We start from the raw sequence: 15,262 nt of genomic DNA, 5'->3' as shown, positions 1-15,262 counted from the left end.
AGCTTAGGCTTAGAGGTCCGACCACAAAAATACAGATGGCAGCCGTTTGAAACCCAACGCATTGCATGTGTGTCAAGTTGGCCTAATTATGAAAGTTTCTTTCTTGAAGAACTAACAGTTTCCTTGAAGGTACAGTAAGCGATTCCAGAGAAAGACATGAATGAAATCTGAACTCAACAGCAAAAAAATAAATAAATACACCTCTCACTTCAGTGCTCCTTCAGAAGTTCCCCCAAATTCATGAACATGCAATGCAAAGGCGAATGACACTTTTTTAGATCTTTATGGCCATAAATCTCTTTGGAAATGTTTTTCGGACAAATACCATAACATAACGCTAGAGCGAACAACGACACAGCAGGTAATGTAACTAATGCTGGTTAAGTTGTGGGTTAGAAAACTGTCAAACAATTGCTGCTGAGAAGCGAACCTGTTGGTATAAGCTGTCATAAACATTAACCAATGGAACAAAAGAATTGATTGTATTCCAATGACGTCACAATCTCGCTGCCACCAATTTGTAGGCGATAGAAGTTCATTCAGTAGTGCTGTGGCGGATTGTAATCACATAACAAAGCTATAACAGATCTTTTAACAGGTTATAACAGGTTTTTTTGGACCACTTTTTAAATTAGATTTTTAAAGCATATTAACTGATATATTTATAAGTGTATTGCCTTGATTTAATTTGACTTGTTGCTGATAGCAAATGAAAAAGCTCTTTCAAAAGGTGCTCACGCTGCCAGCCAGATCAGCACCAGCTGGCTCTCATTAAGGGCAGCTCCGCCTCCCCGTCACCACCCCCAGCTCGCAGCTCGGCCGCCCGGGGGGCGGGGCCCGGGCAGCGGAGCTCGGGACTCGCTCTTTGTCCTCGTGCCTCTTGTTGCCGGCACCATCATCGTCGTACTCCTTCTCCTCCCGCCGTCACTCGGTGGAGCTCGGGCTTTGCGCTTCGCCCCCTCCCCACTCGTGGCTCTCTCCCTGCCGTGCTGGCCGAGGTTCGTCGCCGCTGGGGTGTTCAGGCCCCGCCTTCCTGCCGGCTCTCGCAGCCGTCATCGTAGGGGCCCCGGTGGCCTGCGCATGCCACAACAACGAACCACGCGAATTATTCTGTTTTCATCTAAACTATTGAATGATTAAGTTAATAGCACCATCTATAAATGCGTTACCATGGAGACGTGATGGCGTTTTGTGCTGATTTTTCCGTGGAAAAAGATCCAGTACAGTGGAGAAAAATCTGTACAAGTGGAACTGAATAAAACTAAATATCTGTATCCCTTTGGTCTTTTAATTAATTATTCTTGTTCTTAAATCCGTATACTGGCTACTGGTCTGTTACAGAACAGACTTTAAGGTGCTACTGCTGATATAGAAATGGCTTAATGGTGTAGGACCAGCACATTTATCTGATATCCTGCAGCATGGGCGTTGCTAGGCCATAAATGTTATTTACTTGCTAAGTAAATGTACTTTACTAATCCAAATCAGTTCATTCTCATTCACAATGTACTATAATAGCAGGGTGTGACCTGTAGGAGGCGCTGCTGCTGCTGCTGCTCTAATGCAGCACTGCCTCTGCTGTTCTACCAGAGACTGACGAACGTAACATTCAGCCAATCAGATCAGCCCTCATACATTGTAAGCCAATCATATCAGACCTGGGGGAGTGGCTCTGTTTATGTACTACAAAGTAATCGGTAACCGAGCTGAAGGATTTTGGCTAAAAGCTCATTAAGATAAACATTAGACCTTATTCAAAATCTGTAATATACAGTGTTAAACAGAGTGAATATATCCACCTACAATATGGATTTGTGGCAAATTATGATCAGTATATCTGTTTTTTACTTGATTGTTACTCATTTCTCAAACTGAAGACAAAAGATGACGTGTAAGATCTCCATTAACACATAATACCTAATTAGAAAAGAGCATTTCCAGAAGATGAACTGTTAAACCAAACATTTTGTTGCCATTGAATATAGCATCAGCACCGCTATGGTGGGCGAGTTCGCACCCAAACAGCACTGGAGTAGCCAGCCAACATGGGACCCCCCAAATACCAGTGAGTATTTCGCACACTGCCCGTAATGGAATGTTCTGGAGCACAACATGCAAATTACTCTTCTGCTTTCTATTTAAAGTACTTTGCAAATGTCTAAAGAACCACTTAACCATGCAAAATGAGCATTTTCGCTTGTATAACACTGTATAACATTCAGTAGCGCTTTAACCTGCTCAGTGGCCTGTGGGGCTATTTAAAATCCATGAAACGAAAACACAACACGACAAGTTCCCTCTGGACTGAAGTGGACAAACTACACCAGCTCTATCGTCAGTAAAGCAAGATATCTGTTAGCTTGGAAAGAAGTCACAGGGCTGACAATCAGCAGAATCGATGCTTTACATACAACCATGGCTTTACATTCTGGTGAATGTTCTTCACTACAGCTTAAGCTTTAGACGTCCAACCACAAAAATACAGACGGCAGCCGTTTGAAACCCAACGCATTGCATGTGTGTCAAGTTGGCCTAATTATGAAAGTTTCTTTCTTGAAGAACTAACAGTTTCCTTGAAGGTGCAGTAAGCGATTCCGGAGAAAGACATGAATGAAATCTGAACTCAACAGCAAAAAAATAAATAAATACACCTCTCACTTCAGTGCTCCTTCAGAAGTTCCCCCAAATTCATGAACGTGCAGTGCAAAGGCGAATGACACTTTTTTTAGATCTTTATGGCCATAAATCTCTTTGGAAATGTTTTTCGGACAAATACCATAACATAACGCTAGAGCGAACAACGACACAGCAGGTAATGTAACTAACGCTGGTTAAGTTGTGGGTTAGAAAACTGTCAAACAATTGCTGCTGAGAAGCGAACCTGTTGGTATAAGCTGTCATAAACATTAACCAATGGAACAAAAGAATTGATTGTATTCCAATGATGTCACAATCTCGCTGCCACCAATTTGTAGGCGATAGAAGTTCATTCAGTAGTGCTGTGGTGGATTGTAATCACATAACAAAGCTATAACAGATCTTTTAACAGGTTATAACAGGTTTTTTCCACTTTTTAAATTTGATTTTTAAAGCATATTAACCGATATGTTTGAGTGTATTGCCTTGATTTAATTTGACTTGTTGCTGATAGCAAATGAAATGAAAAAGACCCTATCCCAGCGGTCACTGGGCGGAAGGCAGAAAACACAACTGTAGCACAACATCAACTACCCCGGGCTCAGTGAGGACGCTGGAGGCAGGGTTCAGTGTTGCAGCAGCCATATTTTAAACACAAAGCAAACAAAACCAAATAATCAAAGCTCTGCTAAGCTGGCCACTTTTCAGTGGCTTTCAACTAACTAGACTTTTCAGTCTTTTTACTCAAGCTTTTTAAGCCTGACGTTACTGCGCACAGAATGACACAACATCCAAAGACTCAAAACCGGCAGTCAGCAGCTTCCAGCACTGAGATTCATCATCTCTCCATTACTGCACTAACTTTAACCCAGAAACAGACCGCTAAAGCCATAACTGGTCACATGAGATTTGATATTTACACCAAGAAAGCGGTCGATTAAAGTGCTAATAGTCTTTTTTTTCCGGTCGGCTAACATTATTAGCCTAGCCGCATTTCACCTCTTACCTTTTAGCTTAGTTGGTGAAGAGCTTGAACTTATGTGCTTATATGTGCATTAGATGAGCTCGTTCCTGCCTACTGGTGGGCGGTCTACTGGTTTACTCAGTAAAACCATTAACATCACCAAAACAGCCCAAGTCTACAAGTTTCGGGCACGTTTCGAGCAAATGATTCCTTTTGTCCTCATTAAACACTGCAGAACTGTTCCAGTGGAACAATAGATATAGTCAGTTCACCGTTCACTCTTTCTTCTCCTTTTCTTTTCTGAAACGTCTTTAATAGTGTCCCATTTCTTAAAATGCCACTTATGATTCACATTGGTGTTGAAGAAGACAGTAGTTTGTCTAAAGTCCACGTCAATTTAAAATCCAAAACCTCTGACTTTGTTCAGCTATAACCTACTAAAATAACGTTTCTAGCAAGTATACTCTCACTTTTGTCTCATACTAATAACAAAAATATGCTGCTGGTTTCTCCACTGTTGCTAGAAAAATCATTATGAAGCTGAAATTAGCTGTTATTAGTGCTCATTTACGCTATTTGGTACATGAACAAACTCTTATTTAATGAGAGAATTTTTTTTAGTTGAGAATGGTAAAAATCTCTGACCAGAGTTGGGAGGTAATGGAATACATTGCGAATGCATATTAAGAATACAATATATAATTTTTAAATATTTTTAGGAGAATATTTTTAGAATACCTACCCACTAAATAAAAAAAAAAACAATATTCAAAAGAAACGTCATCAATGCTTGTTCATGAACTATTTTAGATTCAGTGCACAGCATATAGCAAACATGCTTGCTAGACAAATTCTAAAGAGGACCTCAATGAGCAGCTTCTTTACAAACACTGAAGTTCATGCTAAATTCTGAGTAGACTGATAAATCAATGTGATGATCAATTATTAATTTCAGTGTTACTGAGCTCTGCTAAAGCCTGAGTAGACTGATAAATCAATGTGATCAGTTATTAATCTCAGTGTTACTGAGCTCTGCTAAAGCCTGAGTAGACTGATAAATCAATCTGATGATCAGTTATTGATCTTAGTGTCACTGAGCTCTGCTAAAGCCTGAGTAGACTGATAAATCAATGTGATCAGTTATTAATCTCAGTGTTACTGAGCTCTGCTAAAGCCTGAGTAGACTGATGAATCAATGTGATGATCAGTTATTAATCTCAGTGTTACTGAGCTCTGCTAAAGCCTGAGTAGACTGATGAATCAATGTGATGATCAGTTATTAATCTCAGTGCTACTGTTCTCTTTTAAAGGAATGATCAAATGAATAACCTCCTCAGTATTGGACATATTAACAAGTGATAAATGATAAGTAGCATTCTTGTTGTACTGGACTCCTCCTTGGGGGACTGTGGGAGGAACAGTGAACTGAAGCAGGTGGTAAATGAGAGAATAAAGTTTTGATTTTTTTTTTCAGGAATTTTTCATAATATGTACTAACAGCATAATTACATGAAGAAAACTGCAAACCTTTGATGCATTGTAACAGAAAACACTACTGAATACATTTAAGACAGTGTATTCAGTTGTTCAGCCATCACTACTTGTTTAAAGTATTTTGCCCAAGTCTTTCTCTAACATTTGGGCATTCCCTGAAAGGCATGGCGTAGAGGTTGTGGTTTATTGTCTTGGGTGACGTGACGTTAGAGGCGAGAACCTGAGTGTGCGTGTTTTAGCCTTTGAGGTAAAGGTCATGAATAAAGCCTGCTCATGCACATCTTGCACACATACATAGAATGTATCTGTAGGCATCTATAAGCAAGATACATTAGCACTGAGTGTCCTGCGCAGGAAGTCTCAGTACTTTCCACCACGTAACAATAAAGTTTGCATTTTGTCCACATCAGTAGGTTGTTTTTATGCATGACATGCATTCTTTCTTACTGTTGCTTGCTGCAGTGCATCGTTTTTACTGGAAGTGTAGCAGTTCTTCTGGTGTAAGTGCTTTCTTGTCAGCTTTGAAAAAGTATCCTTAAGCTAATTCAGATAGCCCCTGATTTAATGTACCGCCAGAGACAGTAGACAGTCCTACAAAGACACCCTACAAAGAGAAAAGACATTTCAGAAATACAATTACAAGACACTTGAGTAAGTGCAGGATTAGTGTTCATTTAAATGCTTTTTAAAGACATGAGTTGCAGGACTTCATTCAACCACCATGACAGAGAAAAGTCTGTTTGTTTTCTGCACATCTTGAGGGATGGTAGAACAAGCTGAGCTAAATTTGAAGCTCGAAGTGTTAAAAGTGTGGTTTGGGTTTTGACCATTGCCATCAGTTAGGGAGGGGTTGGTCCATCAGGTTTTTAAATCTAGTAATAATAACAGCCAAACCAACTCACATACAAAAATAGACAAGCAACACAATCAAAGGTGCAAAGAGAGAGTAAAATCCTGGACGAGCTCACAATTTATGGTACTTCATTGCATGAAAAATGCATAGCTCAAGCCAATAGAGAACATCAACAAAAGTCCAGGGGCCGTATTACAGAAACTTCCAATCTTTTTGTCTTAACTTTAGATCTGACAGGTCAAGATGAGATTTTTCACAAATTCGTATTGCAGAAGTACAAAAGCTACATGTTCAGGTCTGTCTCCTCATAATTCATCACCATCGCTGTAAATCGGAGGATATTTCATCAACATTAACACACAAAGGTAATCATAGGAGACGACTGAATTTGTGTCTGCAGCGTCTGGGGTTTAAAACACTTTTAGAAAAAAAACTCACAAGTCAAATCACCATTTTCAATGTAGATTAATGTGGCATCATTATGCTAGTTAAAAACTGTGCTGCCTGTTACTGCAAACGATAGATACAGATGCTTAAAGCAGAAGTTAAGACACCTCTGGAGTTGTCTTAAATTTAGGACAGTATTTAGGAGATTTAGTCTGGTTAGGATGTTTCTGTTATACTATTTTCTTATCTGGAGTCAATGGATAAGATTATGAACTTAAGAACTCTTGTTTTCTGTAATAGCTTCGGTCCTAAATTCAGTCCTAACTGAAGTTGTCAAGGCGACTAAGCAAATAAGATAAGATTTTAGACTTAAGCTTAGGTCGACCCAACTCTGGATTTTCTGTCTCACGATGGCAGATCACTTTTTACCGGGAAACATTGCCATGGCAACTTATACTGCACACCACACCTGTTCCGAACAGGTTCAGTTCAGGACTTTGGCTCATAAACTGCTCATGGACCAATCGGAGCAAGCTTCTGACCAATCGGGGATGGACACTTGTGGTTTCAATCACTTTAAGAAAATCACACTACAAAGACATTAGGAATTTTAATGCAATCACTGCTCTAATAAGCACTGACACTAGTTATAAATGGCTTACTGTCTACATATTTACATAGACTTTCCTTCTTCGAAAAAAAGCAGATGAAGTGCATGAAGACTAATCATAGCCTGGAGACCAAAGATACCCCTGATCTAATGCACTGCCAGAGACAGTCCTACAAAGACACCCTACAAAGAGAAAAGACATTTAAGCAGTGCAATTACAAGACAGTAATTCAGTAAGTGCAAGATTAGTGTTTATTTAAATGTTTTTAAATGCTTTTTACTTTTTTTTTGATATGACGATTTTTCATAAACATTAACACACAACCGTAATAAGACTTTCCTTCTTTGAAAAAGAGCAGATTGTGCATGAGGACTAATCATAGTCTGAATATCTAAACCTGGCTTAACAGAGAAAGTTATTAACTGTTCTCACAACGTGAGTTAACGGCTGTTCTCTTTGTTAGGTTTAATGAAGCTGAAGCATAGGAACCGTGTCTCTGATCATGCTTAGTGAGACAGGCCCCTGGAGGAAGCAAGTCATATTTAAAGATGTGCTGCTTATATGTTTCTGTAGTTCAGTAACAGGAAGTCAGTGGCCTCAGGGTGGGCTTCTTACCAAAATAACAAACTATAGACTTAACAAGAACAACCCAACGGTTTCTAACCACCCTGGAACAAAAACAAACAAACAAAAAAAAATACATTGCACTCCCATTAATCCCTGGCCAATCCTATAACCTGGAGGAAAAGAAGGAGGACCCACACTTAGTCTTCCTGAAAAAAGATACGTACATATTGACGTCAATCTCAGTTTGGACAACCCGCATACGGGCCATTACCAAGTTAGCTTATCTGGTCATGCTCAAAATGCTAAACAGGAAACCCCACAGTATAAATGCTATTGATTGATGCAAAAGTTATTTTTAAGACACTAAGAGGGAAGCAAAGGAACTGATGCATGGTGCCAGCCCCACAGAAACATTCAGAGAGCCCTTTCAGGTGCGTGGCTTCAGTCGTCAGCCAATCAGGATGTTTCTTGTATCCATCAGAAACGTCATCCAAGAGTTTGTCCTGGCATCACCACACAAAACAGACAGAAACATGAAAAGCAAGCACAAGCAATACTAGTTTAAGTCCTGGGACATCACCCTGATACAAGCACCTACAGGAAGCCAGTAAAGGGAACTCAACAGCAGGGTGACAAGGGCAGGGTCACGAGGTTTACTTTAAAAATGTATTCCGTTAAATGATTACTGATTACCTGTTAAATGTAATTGTAACCTAATCCAAAGGATTACTACATTAAAGTAATGTTAGCTGATTACTTTCCATTAATTTTGGATTTCTTGTCTTTAATTAAAGACATATAATTAAATGGAATATAATTAAACAAGACTTTTTAACAGGAATTTAACTTAACACACACCAAACACAAAAACTGCACTAGTTTATCAAATATTTTACTGATTGTACTGATTGTATAAATATTGTGCGTCACATTTAGCAAAACAGCCAGACACAAATGGAGCGATATATGAAACTATTTCAGTATAAAAATGACAAATTTGTATAACAATATAATTTTTTGTATAACAACAATAATGTTTGAGGTTAGACATGTGTACTCAAACCTGAAGTTCAGAAATGAAGGCATAGCTAAAACAAACAAAAATCAAAACTGATTTTAAAAGGAAAATGAAAAAAAAAATGGTAAAGGACGAAAAAGCTCTGAGATTAAAACACAGGAACAAGTAATCAATGTAGAACAATCCAGTACAATACAGTTAAAAACTGTACTGCTCTCCTGGGACTTTTCCTCATTCGCCTTCTTTGTTAAAATCTGGCGTTGATCATACCAAAGTCAAAAGATCAATCTGGTATAAATCTCATTTTAAGACCCCTTATCAACAACAATCATAAACAGAGATCATTCTAAAAAGTTTGACTGGCCATTGTGGGTATTCTCTCTGCTAAAAGGCTGTGCTGGCTGATAAGATTTCCTGCTGGTGTGTTTATGCTCAGACGTAATTTGTAGGTGCACCTTATCAGCTCTCGGCGGTTTCAGCGCTTCATAGAAATCAACTTGTACAAAGAGTTTTAAAAAAGGCATTAATTTTACACTAAACTAAGAGGGAGCTGATCGCCTTAGTTACGAATTAGGATAATTTACACATATTAGCATTTTGCGTCCGTCATTCGAAAACTATTGAAGAAAGAAACCACGTGAAAACGAAACTAACTGTGTCGCTCATGAGACTCCTCTCTTTTCACATTTCAGATTGTTAGTTAAAATCTGACAGGTTAACGTTATCAAAAGTTAGATTTCTATTCAGTCAAGCTGTAGAATTTTATGGTGCAACAAACGAGAATAAAGTTTCCTGTCAGATCAGTTTGTTGCAGTTGGAAAATCACAGTAAATGACTGGTTCACATATCTTCTTTGAAACTATTTTGCATTTGAACGTAATCGTGCTGATAATCGCTCTATTTTTATAATGCACCTGTAATCTGATTACTGTCTGTCATTGTCACTGTCATTGTCATTGGAATGTTAACAGGAATAGAGTTACGTTTTTTTTTTTGTTTTTTTTTTGTATCCTGATTACATAACACTGTTACATGTATTCCATTGCTACCCAACCCTGGACATGGGTCAACTTAGGAAGGTTGAAGACAAGTTGTGCTGCTACATGCTGGATCAGTTGCAAGGGCCTGATGAAAGACCAGCCAGACGCGAGTTGCAATGATCAGATCTTGAGTTGACAATGGACTGAACAAGCACCTATTTGGCCTCCCTGGAGAGAAGGTTCAAACCTTTATGGTGTTGTGTAGGGGGGTGTTCCCCAAAGCAGTTTTGCAACATGAGCCAAACGTCATAACTGTTCATCCAAAAGCCACACAAAGGCTTCACACATTTTAGGATGAAGTGACTCAAGAGTTCTTGTATAGATAAACAGCAGCCATCCATGATGAGATGTTAGTCAGACATGCTGAGAATGCAAGTAGAAACTTGAGTTTCAGAATGAGGGAAAAGAAAGTTTGATTTAAGTGGTACAGGCAGTCAAGGGAAGGTATGACATCAACAAGAGAGCATGCAAGGCTGAGTTCAAAAGGTGGACTGAAAAAAAAACTGCATCTGAACCATGAGGAACCCATCTGGGACAAGTCTGGCAAAGTGGGTGGGAAGTTCAACACCACATCGCACTAAATGTACTGACTAAAGACAGCAGCAAGTATTGCTATTGTTTTTGAAGAAGAAAGGTGGGGAGAAAAAGTCCAGGAGGTTTAATTATTCCTACACAGCTCATGAGAACATTAGCAAGTGTCTTAAACACCACAACCAGACAGAGCATCATATTTCTACATTGAACTTCTCAGCTACCGTGAAAATGGGTACTCATCAATTATTTCTCAGGTTTTTTAGCGAACCTCAGTGATAACAATGTAGAGGATGGTACGTTTGCCAGTGAAATAATATTTATCTCCGAGCTGAAGGGTTTTTATTCGCAAACTCCTACTGTACAGCATCGTATTCGCTCTTCAGTTCAGTTTGATCCACGCTCTTTTTGATTAGGTACCTTCTGAAAAGTGACACATGATGAGTGGAGCTTTTCGCTTAAGTTTAACATTTTACAACTCGATCCATAACGATTGCGACAGAACCAGTGGAGCCCTTAGAGCCGTATCCTGCTGTAGGATATAATGCCGTTTTGGCCGGAATGTGCGCTGACATCTGAAAACAGTCTAATGAGAGAAAGAAGAAGAGGGCCAAGTACTGAGCCTTGTGGGACACCAGTGGAAAGTTGATATAAAGCAGGAGTCAGCAACATGCGGCTCTTTATTGCCCTGTTGCGGCTCCATGGCAGAATTAGATTTTTAGGTAAAAAGAAAATAATCCTCATTCGCAGTAAAATAAAGCTCTGCTGATCGTTCCAACACAGTTTTAACAAAAAATGGTTTTAAACGCTGTTGATATATAACTGCTAATTCATCCTTTAATCCTGAAGATTGGCACGCAGACTGCTGGTCTCCATAGCAATGCTGGCTCTCCTAGCTAGTAGCTAATGGAAAAGCAAAGAGAAACATTTAAGACGACCATCGATAATTTGGAGACGAATGTACTTATTTGCATTTATAATCACTCCAGCTGGTTTCCTGATATGTTTAATCTACAGCGAGAAACTGTCAAACACTAAAAAGTCGCAAAGCTGAAGGCTTCTCGTTCGCCAGCTTCTTGTTCTAATTTTCCCATTCTACCTTAAATGGTGCTGAAGTTCTGGCACCTCAGGCACCATTTAAGGTGGAACAGGAAAATTAGAACAAAAAGATGTGAGAAAAGCAAATATAGCTGAGCTAAAGCTTAAAGCAGAACAAAGTAAGTCTGCATTTGCTTTTATATTTATATAATATTTTTAGCCTATATTAGTACATTAGCACATACTGCGACATATTTACATCCAAGATGGGAAATGTGGCTCCCAAGATGGTTTGATTTTTGTTGAAAAGACAAAACGTCTATTCTAAACATTTGGGTTGCCGACTCCTGATATAAAAAGAGCATCCCTCCATAAAATTCAAACCAGTAATTCCCAGGTTGGCAAGGCGGACAGGAGGATGCTGCTGTTGTCTGTTTATGAAGGCCTCAGAGACGTCGAGAAGAATAAGGACTGATGATAGTTTGGCTGATCTGGCCACGCAGGCTTTCTCAGTAACGGTTGTCAGATTAGTTTCTACAGAATACATCATTTTTATCCCAGGCTGGTTGGGATCTTGGTGCTGGTTTTGAGGAAGGAAGAGAGGAACTGATTGTGGACAGCATAGCCAAGAAAGAAGAACTACTAATTAAACGGGTCCTAGATTGTCTGGAGCATTTGCATATAAAACAGCGGGCTGGAGGTTGTATTGGCGGATGTCAGCTGTAGAAGATAAAAATCTTGTTAAAAATTTGAGAGTGAGAAAGTGAGAACTCAAACTTAGTACTTGAAGGCTGATCTGCTATAGATGATACAGTATGTGTCTTCAGGAACTCTTTACTTCCAAGAAATGTTGGTGTACTAAACCACAAGAAAGACTGTTATAAATGTCAAATATGAGTCAAAGTTAACCACAGCACAATGCGCAAAGGGCATTGTGTATTACAGAAAGTGTCAGAATTGAAAAGAAGTATGAATACGCTCCTTTTCTCAAGAGAGCCAAAAAAAAAAAGTGTGCGTGAAGAAGCCCATGAATTAACTGCGGATGTGACCGATAATGAAAGGGTCGAGACAGAGAGGGGCTAGAATTTGAATGCATTTTGGTTAAATAAATGTTGGAGTTCAAAGCAGTGAAAGAAAATGAAGAAAAATCCAATAAAGCCTCAATTTTCAGCAATAATATGACCTATACAGATGCATTGCAGTAGGATTTGGGAAAAAAGAAGCACAACAAGAATACCAAAAAAAAAAATTCTTTGAGACAATCAGATCAGAGATTTTATACTAATCAGAATTGAAACTGCACAAAATCGAAACTGCACACACGTCACTGTGAAACAAGTCAGTGCACAGACATGTTAGGGGCAAGAACTTGGCAGGAAGGAATATGAACGTGAATTAAACTTCATAAAAGGTTTCAGGCATGTTTCAGAGGAAACCAGATGTAGTTTTAGGAGTTTCTCCCAAGCCATGAAAAACACCAGCTTTATTGCCCATGCAGAGCTTTGAATCCTATCTGCAGCATTCACTGCAGAAGTGTTACCCATTATGATAAAGAGGGTTGCAGCTCTATTTAAGAGCTCAGCAGAGCCTTGCATAAACACCTGTTTTTCATAAAATAATAATAAAACAAACTTGGTTTAGAAAGTTACTAGAAATAAAGTTATTACTTCCCAGCCTGGCACAATCATTCTCTGGTGGCTTGCTCATGACCTTTGATGACATCAAAGAAAAATACAGTATACTAGATAACTGTCACTTTCAGTATATACAACTCTGTATTCACACCTCCTCCCTCTACTTAAAACTTCACTGCCTTAAACCTCAGAAAATGTTATTATATACAAACTTATAGTTTCAAAGGACAACACTATCTCACTCCCAGTTGAAAAATTGACCTCAGATTTAAAAGACACATACAAGCTTGACTGGCATAATATATGCAATGACATCTTCTCTATGACCAGCAATTCAAAACTCGAGTTAATTCAATATAAAACCCTTCACAGAACCTACATTGCAGCCTCTAAACGACTCCGTATGGGATTTAGTCACAGTGATGCATGCCAACATTGTCCAGCTTTATCACACAATTAATATCATGCTCTCTGGATTTGTCCCTCTACCCAGCGGTTTTGGTCAGAGGTCATGGATAGACTGATTTTGGGCCTTGTCATCCCTTTATGTCCCATTGTAGCATTAGTTAATGACTTAATCACTTTCAACCACCTCAATTAATTTATATTAATATCATTTACCATTGCTAAAAAAGTCATACTGCTGAACTGGAAGGACAGAGCCAAAATTTCAATAAAGCACTGGCTTAACCTCCTCACGGAAACTTAGAAAGACTCACAGCAAATTTTAAAACTAATACAAAACCATTAAAGAAAACCTGATCTCAATTTTTACCAAATACACCGAGAGCTGATTTATCTTTTCAAACTCGAAAAAAAGGTTAAAACCCATACATAGAATTCGATAACTACCCACATTATAATTGTAGCGTGAAAATAAGGGAAGTTATTTATTACTCTGTTTATGTTTTATTAATTCTACTTGTTTGTCTGTCCTGTCCTGTCCAGTTTGTCCATTGTCAAAATGTTTTTTTTTTTCCACGCTTCTTCTTCTGCCTTGTCTCTCAGTAATCTCTGTCTTTCCTTTCACATAAAGGGGTGAGACGGGTAGGAAGGAGGGTTGTGGAGGCGGAATAACTGGGTGGAAGGGGAGGTTGGGTCATCACATTATATCTGTATGATTATCAGTAAACGACGACTCGTGACATTAATAGTGCCCATTACTAATGTCTGTGTGGTTGTTGTTCAAAATAACCACATTGTGCAATGTGAAACTAGATAATCAGTGCTTTCATTTTTAACACTTTTTATGATGTGCACATCTGTGACAGGCTGAAATGATATTCCTGGTGTAATGAAAATAGTTGGCACTGTCAAATTTGGATGTAAGATTCTTGCATGTAGAATTATAAATGTTAAAAGTTGACACTGAAAAAAACCTGACACTGTACAAACATTTAGCCTAGCAATCAGGAATTTAATTCAACAATGAGAGTATATCTAACAAATTGGCAGCTCAATGTCTTCTCAATCAGAGAAGTGTCTTCTGTCTGTGTATTAGGCTATGCTAACGTTACTACGAAATGAGTGCCTTGATGTGTCAAAGTCAGAGGTGACTTAGTGCAGCTAAGCTAACCATCCTAGATGAAGTTAAAACAGATATTTCTCAGACGTTTCTCAATGAGTGCGTTTACATGCACTTAATAATCCCGTAACCCAAAAATCCCATAGCTGCAGAAAATCTGAATTTGTCAGTAATACAATCAACATGTTTATATGCACGTGAGTAACCAGATAATGGAGGAACTTCAGATCTACGTGAGTCAGGCAGTAATCAGATTTCTGCTTCAACCAGCCAATAAACTCACAGAAGACGACGTGACGTAAACATAACGTAAAACTCAAACTTCATGATGCAGCTTTTCTTTTTAAACATCGCACCACTTTAACTGAAAATATAAACTTACATCATCTAGAAGATGAAGAATATTTAAATCCTTTATTTCGTGTTGGGTCCAAAGTGTTCGCTCTACAAGTTTCAGGTTTATTTCCAGTACAGCAGTCTGCTCCGCACATGCTCAGACTGAGAAATCCAAAATAAATCTGAGTAAGAGTTTACATGCACTGAGAAATCTGATTACTGAGCTAAAATCCAGCTCTTTTTATTGGATTTCTTAATTGAATTTCTAGGGCGGAGTGTGCTGTTTACATGACCATTTGAATAATCAGAAAACTGCAGAAATCCAATTATGATCGGACTATTAAGTGCATGTAAACGCACTCACTGTTACCTTGACAAGCCAATCATTCACTACGCAGAAAATCATTTACCTACAAGATGACGACTGCCCCTCACCTAACTTTAAACCGTGAGCTCTAGCATTATCCTACATACTGATTTAAATCCCCCAGAGGCTAAAAGATTTCCAGGCAGTTTGCTTATTATAAAAATCATATTTATAAGTGTATTCTTCTGTCTGCTTCCTTTGTGCTACTATTTGATCTACAGCATGGAAGGCAAATAATCCTCCTTTAGTCTTTAGAGGGC

This window comes from Colossoma macropomum, unplaced genomic scaffold (genome assembly GCF_904425465.1).
Source record: "Colossoma macropomum unplaced genomic scaffold, Colossoma_macropomum, whole genome shotgun sequence".
NCBI classification, from domain to species: Eukaryota; Metazoa; Chordata; class Actinopteri; order Characiformes; family Serrasalmidae; genus Colossoma; species Colossoma macropomum.
The sequence above is the reverse complement of the archived record's forward strand: the minus strand, read 5'-3'. Positions refer to the sequence as shown.